This window comes from Passer domesticus, chromosome 5 (genome assembly GCF_036417665.1).
Source record: "Passer domesticus isolate bPasDom1 chromosome 5, bPasDom1.hap1, whole genome shotgun sequence".
Lineage (NCBI taxonomy): Eukaryota > Metazoa > Chordata > Aves > Passeriformes > Passeridae > Passer > Passer domesticus.
Window position 1 is genome coordinate 27706172 of NC_087478.1, and position 13650 is coordinate 27719821.

The 13650-nt window shown below is 45.8% G+C and overlaps 1 protein-coding gene across 6 annotated transcripts in view; it reads right to left on the minus strand.

Annotated features, from left to right (window-relative positions):
- Positions 1 to 13650, minus strand: part of PRICKLE1 (prickle planar cell polarity protein 1) — a 65876-nt gene that overhangs the window by 11141 nt on the left and 41085 nt on the right. The window contains exon 1 of one of the 6 annotated variants that reach the window (XM_064422463.1): positions 3662 to 3918. The exons of 4 other annotated variants lie outside the window; for them this stretch is intronic. The gene's annotated coding sequence lies outside the window, so the exon portion shown is untranslated. Of the gene's footprint in view, positions 1 to 3414; positions 3436 to 3661; positions 3919 to 13650 lie in introns of those variants that run through there. One more of the 6 variants, XM_064422468.1, reaches the window with a different exon arrangement.

Genomic DNA, 13650 nt, shown 5'->3' on the forward strand with positions numbered 1-13650 from the left:
GTCTTTCTCAAGGAAGGTAAGTATAACCAAACTCAATCCTAAAAACTCAATCCTATATATGTAAAGCAGAAAGACAGCCTTCCTACTGTATCCCTTGAATTAGTTGCTCTCAGAGGCAAATGATAAGACAAGAAATAGAGAACTGTTTTCCCTTCCCACTTACAGGTGGAAGTAAAGTCATGCATCAAGTATGCTTTTGCTATTGCTTGCATAAAACTGGGATGCAAGGAAGGAGGGACAGGGGAATAACGTGATGCAGTTAGGAAATCATTCTAGGAAAAAAAAGGCAGCAGTGTTCACTGTTGCTGATGGATAGGGATGCTCAGTTTGGCAGCTTGTGTCACATCATCTATATCCAAGTAATTCTTAAATATAAAGTCACTAGGAATATTGAGAAGGTGAATTCCTTCCAAGATGACCTTAGCAGCAGATGAACTATTTTACCATTTCCTTTTAGAAAGGGGCAGATGCCTGATTTGCAATAATGTGCCACTCACTGACACCTCAGCTGCTATTTCAAATTCTTAGGGCATCGCAAGAACATTGGTCAAATGGTCCCTTTTCAAGAACTGACTTCTGCCCAATATCCCAGGAAAAAAAGGAGTCAGTAGGTTAAACATATTTGACAATATTCCATTAGGCAGCACAACCTCAACCACATCCCACAGGAAGCAGATTTGAAACATAATTTAGGCAAAGAGACAGGTTCAGCTCTGGCAGTGCCTGGGCACTTGAGCAGAGTGTACTCCTGCCTTGTTCTCACAATACCCAACACTCACAAGCACACCAAGGGACTCAGCAATTGCTTCATACTGATTGTTCAAAACCCTCTCTCTCCACAAGACCAAGATTAACATCTCCAACTTCTCTTGAAAGACAAGGAAACAACACAAAATCTGAATGCATGATGACTTATTAACTTTTCTGAGTATTTTGAGCACTGAGGCTACGTACTACTCCCACAAGGAACAAAGCAGCACTGGGCAACGTCAGGATCCTAAGCACAGCAAAGGTACAGAAGTGTGGGAGTGTTGCCTAATTCCTAAGGAAGACAAGGCACTGGTAAGAGAGAGACAAGGCTGCTTTTCTGCAGAGACAGGCCCTGCCTGGGCCTCCTCTGACACATCCATTTCAGAACGCACACACACCAGCTCCAACAAGAGGAAACCACAGAGCCGCAGGTCCAGTTTCCAGTCATACAGGGCAGTATAAAAGTTTGGCTGATAGACAATAAAAGAAAAATACATCTTACTTCCAAATGTAAAATGCAACTTTACAGTGAGGGTTCTCCTCCCCAGGTAAGGTGATTAGAAATGTTCAAAGCAAGGTCCACAAACCTCAACAAACCGAGATTAAGACAGCTCAAAGGACATAATTCACTTTAAGAGAAAAATGCTCCTATAGCATGAATGTGAAGCTGGCTATAAAATGATTGACAACACACCCCATATAAATAAAGCCACATCATAAATACTGTGGGGTTGCAGAGAAGAAGGTTTCTAATCCAGCCTATCTTAACAGCAGGCTATCTGAAGAACTATTTTAGCAATTGCTTGTTTAGGAGTCTTCTTCCTCTCCTGTTCAAGTGTAATTTGGTTTGCATTTTAAAACTACAGGGTTCTTCCTCCCTGCCCCCCAGCCTCACTGATCCTTCAAAGTGATCTGTTTAAAATGATTACATTCTAAGGAGGATTCAAATGAATATAAACAACAGCTGAAAAAATAAGTGCTTTCCAAGGGATGACCAGAAAGGTGGTCTTTCTACTCCTGCCATGACACCTACAAAACACAGCAAGGATGTGTTGTTTTGCTTTGCTTTCCTAAACACCATGGAACATTTTGAGGTTTCAGCTCTGTTCAAATACTGCCTCTCAAAAAAGGCTTTATAGCCTACAAAGAGGTTTTTCACTGGCAGGTTGACAACTATGAATAACATAATTGAGTTACACAGCTAAATTTGATTTGAAAAGAAAAGCAATTACTGTGTTTTTTCCACTGATGAATTAAAACAGTCATATGACAAATTCCTTAGAGGCAAAGACAAACTACACTCCTAATTACAAAGTTATGGGTACACAAAATACTGGGATATCAAACTTAGAACAAAGCTGTTGCTGAAGTCCATATGAAGGTTACCCCCATGCTAGGATTTCCAGCTCACTGATTATGTTCCCCCTGACCAGATAGAAGAGGTCACGATTTGTAAGCAAAGTTAGACAAACATCTCCTTGCCCACCCCCTGCTGTTTTACTCTGTCCTGCAGGGCAAATTGTTTTAACAACTTTTTTGTTAGAAGGCTTGTTAACAAGGCTATAGGGGATACAAGATGCATATCACACGCATCCATTCACAATGAAAGCTCAACGACTCAAGATTAGCGTGGTCAGCCCATTCACCTGCTTATTTAATCTCTGGTGCAAGATAACTACATTAGAAGAGGAAGGGCACAATATAACAACAATAAACGGCCATAAAGTAACTATTAATAATTCAAAGCCTACTTCCAATGTGCATTATGCACATGATCAGGAAGTCCCGTACCCTAGCTACAGTACAAATAACATAGCTGGGTGAGCTCTATAGCTCTCTGTGTGGGAAATCCGGATCCAGAACTGATAAGGAGAATCTGTATCAGCACCAGCACACAGCTGCTGGGTCCTTTTGAGTAATGAACTACCCAGAGCAGTCGGGAAGGAATAGAGCCAGTCTACTTGTTTATTCAAAAGACATTCATTCTAGATGGACCCTAGAACTGTTTTCCTTTTCTTTAGCCAGTATACAAGGACCAACAGAGGAGTTAACTACTTTCTTCCTCTAGCATCCTAGCGCCAAGACCACTTTTCCAGCTGGAAGTCAGACGATCCTTCTCACGGTATTTTCTTTTGACGAGCCACACTGCAAAGGCAGGCTACCTGCATTTAGCAAAAGGAGGAAACCCCGTGACAAAGCATCGCCCCATGCCAACACATCTGATTTGCCCGTGTTATCCTTGGCTCTGCGCATCGCTGATGGAAACTCAAGCACACACTGCAGTGAGGCAAGACCCAAACCTCCAGCCGAGAAAGAGGTATTCTCACGGACGCTCCCCCCTCTCTCCTTAAAAGGGTGTACAGATTTAGAAAGAAGGAAATCTTGCCTTTTACAGTCTCCCATTGATTTTTAAAATTCTATTTTAAACAGCAGCCAGACTTTACTCCAATGTACACATATACTCAGGTTTCACCCCATCACCTGTTGGCTGTCGAACAACACCCTTCTTTGTTAGGGCTCACAGCCCTCATTTGAGACAAGTTTCCAGAGAAAACACTTGAAGAAAGCGTTCAATAAGTCACAAGACAGGAATTGTAAAAAAATAGAAAAGTAAAAAAATTCCGCGCCCAAGCCCCGTGCACCCTGACAGCCCCGCGCCCCCACCTCGGAGGAGCCGGGAGGGTCCCTTCCTCAGCAGGCAGAGATCCCTGAAGGACAGGTGGGAGGTTTTCCATCCTGACCAACTTTCAGAGACGTTAAGGTGGGCCAGAGGAGCCCCCAGTCCCCCGGGTCCCCCCGCTCTGGAGCGGGATGCGCAAAGGCGCCGGCAGCGTCGGGCACCCGCCCGCCTGCGCTGCCGCTCCGGGGGAGCCGCCGCGGGGGAGAGCGGATGCGAGTCACCGCAATTTACCTCTGTGCGGCACCGAACAGCGGCCAGGTGCCGGCGGAGCCGGAGAGGCGGCGCCGGAGAGGCGACGCCGGCTGCAGACCCGACCCCGCGCCGCGGCAGCTTCGCTCGGGGCTGCGCGGAGCCGCACTCCCGGACCCGCTCCCGAGCCCGGCCGGCCCGGGGGAGCGCCCAGCGCCAGGCACGGCCCCGCCGAGCAAGGGGCGGCGGGGGCTGCTCCAGCCCTGTCCCTGCCGGGCGCCGCCAGCGCTTCCTTTCCCCGTCCTGCCTGCTGGGAGCGCAGCGGGACAGATCCCTGCGCCGCCCCCGACCCCTCCCGCGGGGCGGCGGGCCGGGAGCAGCGCCCCGGTGCTCCGCCCCGAGCGGCACCGGAGCGGCACCGGCACCGGAGCGGCACCGGCACCGGAGCGGCACCGGCCGCCTCCCGCCGACCCCGGGACACCCCCGCGCCCCTCACCGCTCCTCCGCCCGGCGGCGGGAGGAATCGCTCCCACCAGCGATCTTCCTTCGAAGTGCTGCCCAAGGCGGGGGAAGGAGTGTGGGAAGGGGGAGCGACTCCTGCCACCGCCCCCGAGGCAGGAAGGGTCGCCGTCCCGGCCGCCTACCCACCCAGAGGAACGAGCGCCTGCAGAAGCAATAAATTCCGCGCTCGGGACAGACGGACACACAGTTTGGCCGCAGTGCTTTTGTTCGTGTTTACGCCCGAAATAGATTTCCCACCCCACCCTGGACGCGCTCCGGCCGCCCCGGGCTGACCCGGCCCGGCCCGGCCCCCGCCGCCCCGCGCACCCGGACGGGAAGGACTCGGTTCAGGACGGGAAAACATTTGTTCTAGGTCTCTGTACATGAATAATAAAAATAATAAACCCTATCTGAAGGCGAGGATCGCAGAGAGCAGCCGTCCATCACTGCCTCCCTTGGCACATTCCAGGTGGGAAAGAGGCGTCCGAGCCCCAGCTTACGCACAGAGTAGCAGCACCGGGGCATTTTCTGAGAGGCTGCCAGCCCCCGCTTTTACCACTTCCCCCAGCCCCGTAGGCATAAAAAGCCCCGAGAGGCGGGTGCTGCGGCTTCAAAGGCAGGCGGACGGCTCCCCCCGGCACCGCCAATGTAACCGTGAACAGCGCGGTCAAATTTCCTCTTCCCTCCCGCTCTTTGTCTCCCTGGGGAAGTCATTATCAAAGGGAATTTATTCGCGCTGCATCTGGGGGTCAGCACACACGACCCCACCGCTGCGAGGGGCACGCCGAGCCAGCCCCGCTCCCGCGCCTCGCTCCCCGCCGAGCGCCCGCAGCCGGGGCCGGCTCACCCGCCCGGGACTGCCACGGGGCGCTTCGCAGACGCTTATCGCCTCCCCCAGGAACCGAATTTGCATGGGTTTAAATTCACTTCTGTACATTTGAATGGCTTTGCCCGCAGTGCGCCGAAGGAAGCCGGTCCTGACGGGAACAGGGGCGGGATGCGGTGCTCGGAGCAGCGTCCCTGTCCTCAGCACTGGCACCCGCTCCCCGCGGGCTGCCCCGACCCTCGGCTGATGGCGAGCCGGGAGAAGCCTCCACAGCTCCTCCCGTGGGATGATTCCCCATCGCTAGCAGCCAGACCGGCCGGCCGAGGGACCAGGACCAACGCCGGGCTATCTGATCCCGGGAGGCACGGCCCATCCCGGGCTAACGACGCCACACGCAGTCCATTCCCACCACGGGCCGAGGAGATGTGCCCAGAGACACAACCATTACACCCGTGACCGCGGGTAAATGCACGAGGGCCCGCGCAGCTCCAGCCACAGGGAATCAAAGCCGCAGTCTGTGGCTCCTGCGGCAGGAAAAAAAACCTGCTAAACTCCAGCAAACTAACCAGCTCCCATCCTTCCACACCCCATTTCACTTCCATAAGCAGTTTCGCTGGTTGTACTACCTCCATTCTTAAACAGCTTAGTCGTTTTGAGGTCAAAATTGGCGTATCGCTTGGATGAACTAGAGATTTTGTCAGAGCTTTTGTCTGTGCTGGCTTTACCAGATCCAGACTGTTCCTATTCTGTTTGTTGGACTCAGCAGACCCCATCTGGCGGCCAGCTGAACATCTGCCAGCTCCATTCATCATTAATCAAAAATGGAAATGTCAGGAATAATGTTTATTCTCCACCACTACATGACTGAATAAATACCAACAATTTGCATATATTGTCTACTCCTTTTCCAGAAGTGGCTGACATTTTCTCAGCAGCTCCCTACACTGAGGGCTCAACACCTCTGCAGAGCAAATTGCAAAAATGAGAATCTCCTTTGGGAACTTCTGCAGCACAACCAGCTCGATGGCTGCAGATAAGTTTGCGAAGTTTCATGACCAAGAGTCTACCGAAGCCAAAAAAGACATTTTCACTTACTTTGCTGGAAAATCAAGCTGTTCCCCATTTTGCTAACGCATTCCTTGACACTGAAGTGTCGGAGGGGAGGCTGTACAGAGATGGTTGGCTACATGGCTCTTATTTTTTTCCTGAACTTTTGTGACTTGAGCACAGAAACTACTGTATTGTTCTGGACAATGCACTTATACACTACCAGGCCAAAAGCAACCATTGTGATCTAGTTTGAACTAATGTGGTAATGAGATTTTCCTACATTTCCTCTCTGCATGAACAAAACATTTTTTCTTGATTTAAAAGTACGAGCAATGAAAAACCCACTACAACTTCTGTTAAATCCATCTAAAACCCTTTTAAATTATTTCAGGTAGTCAATTATTTTACAGTATGTTATTTTTCCTTTTTCTTTTTATAAAATCTCAGATTGCTGTGTTTCTGTGCTCAAACACTTGATTTTATGGTATCCTTGAACGTTAGGCTAAAGAAACAGCTATCATAACTCCCCTTAGGCATTTGCAAATTGTGAAAGTCATTCCTGAACTGCCTCCTTTGATTTCGGCTGCTTCCACAAGAACAAATGTGTTGCTATGATTTCTTCTTTATTTTCACACAACAAATATGACAGCATACATACTCGTTATGTGAAGTGCAAACTATGCCACAGAAGTTGCCTTAAAAAAATAATGAAAGCTAAAAAGACAGGCACAAACTGACTCGCCCTTTACAACACATCCCACATTCTCCACTGCGTCTGGGTAGAGCTGATCCTTCAAACAACCAAATGCTTCAAGGGACCTGCAATGGATATGGAACCTTTTGCCATAAGGTATCAGCACAAATTTAGTCTAGATAACAACTTTCTTGTACTACTGACCAGGTCAGGGATAGTGTCTGGCCTGTAAGAAATTTGTCAGTGTGGTTTCCCAGTTCCAAATTAGCCAGATCAGGGAACATCCCCTCAGATGACACTGGTAATTGCTACCTTTGTTGGCAGTCACAGAAGAGAGACCAAGCAGCGGAAAACAAATTAACCTCTTGTGCTTCAGAGGCAGCTTCTCCAGGTAGGACAGTGGCACAACACCCACCTCTCAAGCCTGATTAGTTCTGCGGATAAACAGAGGAGTTCACCACCTACATCATCACCCTTTAATGATCACCACCTCCATCCCAAGACTTTTAATTAAGTATCATCTCGTGTGTTCATTTAAAATAAAAAGTTACAATTCAGCTAAGAAAGGTGAAAGCATGCAGCAAAGTGAATGGAAACTAGAACAAAAACAACAACAAAAAATCTTGATAATAATTGTTTCAGAGAAATCAATGAGAAAACTCTCCAAAATAAGCCAGGTTTTGTATTTTCAAATAAAGCAGGAACAGTTTTCCATATATCTGACAGCACAGGAGTCCACAGAGCAGGAATTACAACTGCTCCCCAAGCAGTGGTTATGCACAAATCAAAGCAATGTCTGACGAAGGCAGGTATGCCCTCAGGAATTTTAGGGATAATGACCTGACCATGTATGGTCCTGCCTGAAGGCTACAGCACCGGGAACTCTAGGATGCATTTACAGCACCAAGGTCCTTCCCACACCCAGTGGCCCTGGGTCTGTGCCCCAAGGGAGCAGAGAGACCAGAATAAGGGAAGCAGTTTCATCATGATCTGAGATGATCTACTGGAAATCACTGAAGAATGCTGGTCTAATTCCCTAGGCTTGCCAGTGTTAGCACAAGGAAAAACCATAAGTGGTTCCTGTGAGGCTGGACTGTTGTGGAGATGGAAGTGCCAGCCTTTCTCCCTCTCTCTTCTGGAAAAATTGGCTATTTGCACACACTTACTTTGCTGGTGTGCAAAAATGGCCTGACTCCAAGAGCACTTTACTTTGTTTGCCTTGGTGTATTCAGAAACCCCCATGGACATCTACCTGCACCTCTAGATACTTAAACATCTTGCCAAACCCATCCTAGGTCTCCTCTCCCAGGTTATAAGTGTGGAAGTATGCCTTCATAGACAGGAACAGTTTGCACAATTTTAACACTATCTGCAGTCACTAGGAGACACCTCACACATGGCACATCCTTGAAGCAAAGCTTGAAGGACCTCCATGGGCCACCAGGCAAAGGCCATCCCTCTCCGTGCCACTCCACGCCCATAGCCATAGGTGAAACTTCTCCCTGTTCAACCCTGCTTCCTCCTGCCCCCAGATGGGGAGTTTGGCACCAACAGCAGATCACTCTGTGCTGCTGGGAGCAGAGGCAAAGCAGGGGTGTTACCAACGTACTGAGGCCTCTCAACTGTGCCCCTGACTGGCGTCTTCCTTATTCGCTTTTTTGAGGTTGCAGAGAAAGGGTGTGGAGGCAACATCTCATGACTTCTCAAGGCTCCAAAGTCTGACTCTTTGCCAATCTTTAAATAATGTTTAAAAATAACATTTAGATAACATTTAAAATCTGAAAAAAAGAACCTCTGTAGGAGACATACATGTAAAACACAAGAGATGATATGCGGTAAAGAGATATGGGGATTAAAAGGAAGCATGCATGTGAAATGCAGCAAGTTAAAAATATAAGAATGAGATGACTTCTGTCCAGCAAGGGTTTGTGATTGCATGATGGTGCTTGGTTTCCACTCTTCTCTTTGCTGCATTCCCTGCCATTCTAACAGCCTGCCCTCCCTCTGCCTGCCTCAGTAAGTCAATACACCCAATGAAAATATTAACATCAGGTAACAGATCAGAAGACAATCAAGTAGCACTAAACTAATAATAATAATAGCTCATTTTTATTTTCACCTCCAATGGTACATAGATCTGCTGAAGCATCAAGCAATCAGGTACCAAGATGGGAAACAGTGCCTACTGCTTGCTTTGGAGAGTTACACCAACTATAAATGGCCTGAGGACTGGCTGGCATAAGCTGCTGCGTGTTGGGAATGCTTGACTAAGAGATGTTTATTTTATTTCCTTTCCTTAATGTTCTCAGAGTTGAAGACCAACACATTGTCTAAAACCATGATCCTACTTTGCTTCAGCAGCAAAGAATTAAAATTTCATTAAAATGCCCTTCCTTGTCAGATCGGGCCAGGACTTGCTCCTGAACCAACAGGTCTGTTGCTGTATCTGGAAACTCTTAACCCCACAGGCTCCTCTGAAGACAGCAATCTTGATTTTATCTTAATTGGCTCCACGCAGCCCACAGTCACACAGGGCACAGGTAAACACCCAGGTGCCCACAGCACCACTGCACCCACCAGCTGTGGGGTGCCAGTGGGGTCCCCTACCACACCAGCACCCCTGGATAGTCACTGCCCTGTTCCCAGGCTGCACAAGGCACAACAAAGGGCATTGCAGCAACAAAGCGTGCCTGCAATGCTTTGCCAGTAGCAGGGGCTGACACAGGTGGAATCACTGCCTGGGTTTTTAATAACACCCAGCACAAACACCATTATGCAAAGGGAAGGTGTTGCAGAGCCCGTGCTAATGCACTGTTTGCTTATTGAGGGAATTTCAGTCAAGAATTGTGCCAAAGCCTGTATGGATGGTGAATGATGTCATCTTCTCTGTGTCAAGCTCTGATCCCAGGCCTTGCCTCCAAAGAAATCCTCACAATTTATCTGAATTGGTTCGAAAATTTATTTAGATTAAAAAATGGAATGGTATGAACTCTGTGGATCTTCTACTGTGGTCAACATTCATACATGCAGACAAAGGGACATTTAACTCAGGAGCTGGCACCTATGTAAAGAAGCTAAAAATATAATAATAATAAAAATATAATACATTAGTAATATTATAAACTAATAATTAAAATAAATATTTGAGCTAGTATATGGAAACAAATTTAAAACCCTTTGTGAGTGCAGTTTTGTTGTGTGAGTGATGCTTCAGTTACACTCACTCTTCCCTGTTGCTGGCAATGCTTTTCAATAGCCTAAACTTACAAAAAACCACAAGTGATTGACTTTAGTGAAGGCAAAATTCGACATGGAGGATTACCACTGCTCCTGCAGGATTATACCCAGAGAAAACAGAACTGAGATTAAAGGCAAAGATCAGATATGCAAAGGTTTGTGATAACCTCCTCTTGCTTGAAATCTGCAGGAGGGAAATCCAGCAACCAGTGAAATAGGTATCCTGCACAGTTCTACCCTGCCATTTTCCACAAGCTATGTGCACAGAACACTACAAACACAAGGGAGAGGACAACACTTAGATTAACTATTAGTTTATTTTACCAAATTAATGTCACAGGTCAACCTCAAGGCAGACAGTGATGCAAGAAGGATGCAGAAATGTCAGGTGGATAATGACATGCATTACACCTTTATTAACTTTCCTTAGAACGGCAGCTGCAAGAGACGGTACCTGATTTATGAGCTGCCAAGACTGAAGACCATGAAATTCTACCAAAAGGCATAATCAAAATATGATAAATATTTTAGTATTTTGCATAAAAAGATCAATGGCTAAATAATTGTCTGAGCCAGGTGAGCCTGGGAACACTCAGACTCACTTTCTGCTCAGCAAAAAAACAGCTGGGCAGGCTCCTACCTCACCAGAGGTTCGCTGCTCTTCTGTCCAGTGTGCCACTATTGTTACTGTAGTGTATAAGTATACTGTAGTTTGTATAAGGTTTCTTCTTCCTCACACTTAAGAAGGTTTGGAGAGGGCTAGGCAGCACCCAAATGACACCCTGACTCCAGAACTGACACACAGTTTTGCAGTGTGTTGCCTTAAAATAGAAATGATACTCATATGTCCCCCTTCCTCTTATTCTCTCCAACCATGAAATTAAAAAAAAAAAAAGGAAGGAGAAAAAATAGAATACAAGAAAAAGTTATCCACCTAAATATGGATGATCTTTCAATGACAGCCATGAAGGTTTCACTCCTATGTCTTTCTTAAATGCACTATGAAACTCCATATGTTGGCATTTTGGTAAAAAAAAAAATCTAACCTCTTTTTTCCCAATGGAAGCACTGTAATGTAGCCCACTACTCCAAAATGGGCACCAAATCATGCCCCATTTACAGGCCTGGACAAATAAAAATCAGTGTTTAGGGGCTTTTGCCCTTAGTACAAACTTCACCCCACTAATATGAATCTAACTCTATATGACAAAATAAGTTGTGAGGTAAACACAGATGGTTGAAGCTTGCTGTTTCTTTTCCTGGGGAGTGGAGGGCAATGGGATGACTGAGCACATTTTCTGGGAAACCCAAAGAGGCTTTCTGCTTAACAGAGTGAAGAATGCTTATCTGGAGGCTACATTTTTTTCCTCCCTTCTCCTTTTGCTTCTTTCTTTCTTTCTAAAATTTTCTTTTTCTTTTTCCCCACCCCCCTCTAAGCATGATTAGTTTTCCTCTGCTGGTTTAGCTCCCAGAACTGGTTTATTGCAGGATGAGTTGAGCCCAATTGTTGGTGTTAGGAATGGCAAGGGAGGAACACCAAGAGGGATGGTCCCACTCCTGGTCAGGAGCTAGCTATCATAGCTACACTGACACATCCAAACCACATCAAAAGGCAGTCAGGAAGATGGCTTCAAGAGCACTTTCCTAGGTGATTATATATACCCTTGTGATTATGGATGCTCAGGCGTAAACTGAGGAGAAATATTAGGCAAGAAGTGCTAGTTCAATAAAAACCTCAGACCTAGCAGAGCCACCATCCACAGGCATTGAAAGGATAAGGAATTGGCTGGACAGTGGCACACCAAAAGCTGCAATGGCTTGATATACCCCATTCCTGGGAGTGCTCAAGGCCAGGCTGGAGGGGGCTTCCAGCAGCCTGGTCTAGTGGAAGTTGTTCCTGCCCGTAGCGGGGGGGTTGGAACTAGATGATCTTTAAGGTTCCTTCCAACCCAAGTCATTCTATGATGATACTATGAAATAGTATTCCCTTCTCCACAGAGCTAGATGCTTAGGATCGGGTAGTTGGAAACATGAAAGTACTCCTTTCCTTCTCTTCATCTCCATGCACTGGAATATAAAGGCCATGTGGGCAGGCAGTGTCTGTTCAAGATGCAAGTTATGCCTGCTTGTTAGGTAGGATAATATTGAAGATTGTAGTTAAACAAATATTCAAATAGAAATCCAGTTAATTATGTTTTTTTAGCTAGCAGTCATTATCCTTTCCACACCAACTGGCAAGATAATTAGTTGTAACTACAACAGGGAAAATCAGTTTAAATCCCCTAAATATCAAGATTCATCTCATCAACATGACACTGTTATAGAAAATTCTGGAGCCTCCAACACATATGTATTTCCTTATCTGTGTTTACAGAAATGTTTGTAGACTCTTAAGAATATATAAGGATACTTTAGGAGCAAAATATTTTTGATTATTTATGGTACTGAAAATCCTTATGTATGAAGCAAACGAATGAAATTGTTTTAAGACACTCAGCTGGTAACTTGACCTTTGTGCAACATCCATTGATGCCTAAGCCCTCATGGTACAGTCAGCTGCTGAAACAGCAACTGCGTGACAATACCTGACACCTGACACTCAGTTGGCAGAGCTTTAAGCTACACCCACCTGGGCTTGCCAGCACGTCCTGGCTTTTCTTAGCAGCTTGCCCAGGAGGATGAATTCCTTTGGGTGCGGAGCCTTGAAATAATAACGTCTAGCTTTGAAAGAGTACCAGAATTCAATGGAAGTGAACAAGTGCTAATGCAATCTATGGCCATAGGCAATGCATGCTTCTAGAATTCACAACTTTTACCCCCATTTTTTTGAATATTAGAATATATTTATATTCAGCCACTATAAAGCCAACCATTTCACCACTGCTACCAGTTCCAATAGCAGAGGCTGAGCTAATCTAGTCAAGTGTCAGGCCACTTGCACAAAGACAGTTCAAGATTAATTTCTGAAAAAAGTTCAACCACTTTCAGCAGGAGACAGGAGAAAAGCATCCGACTCTTCCACTACATAATATTTTATTATTTTTAAATAGGTTTTGAAAGCATATGTTTGAGATAGCAATATGAACTCAATTTTCAACAAACCAGGTTTTTGTTAAGTAAAACCTGTGAATATGAGAGCTGCTTGATATGCCTTCAGATATGTATGACAGGTGATTTGTCAAGACATGGCATTTTTACAGGTCTGGAAAATGGTACTCATCACATATGGAGTCTATTTAAATAAGTCCTGAGAATGTTAATATATGTTCAGTATTATTTTAAGTTTTCAACAATTTAGTCCTTTTATAATTGCATATTTTCCCAAGTTGCTTTCTTGTCTACAAAAATTATTGCTAGGACAAGATCAACTCTCAGACAATCAGTAAGCAGTGGAAAGATGAGAATCAATGTTTCACAATGGCCATCATTCTCCAGCTTAACATAATCTTTGGATTTTTGTGTTACACACACATCCCTCCCTCCTCAGTCAGCAGCTACTTTCTCTTCAGTGGTACTCCTTCATAATGCTTCTCTGATATGCAGAGCTAATGAGTCAGTGATAATTCAGTGATAATAATACTGTTTTTGTAAATGCAATTGACAGCAGACCTGGACTTTATTTCCACCTGATAACAAGAACCCCAGTCTTCTGAAGGTACTCTGAATCTCCCACTAAGTTTTATAGCAAGAACCACTTTTTCCAACAAAGAGCAGGGTGGGGAT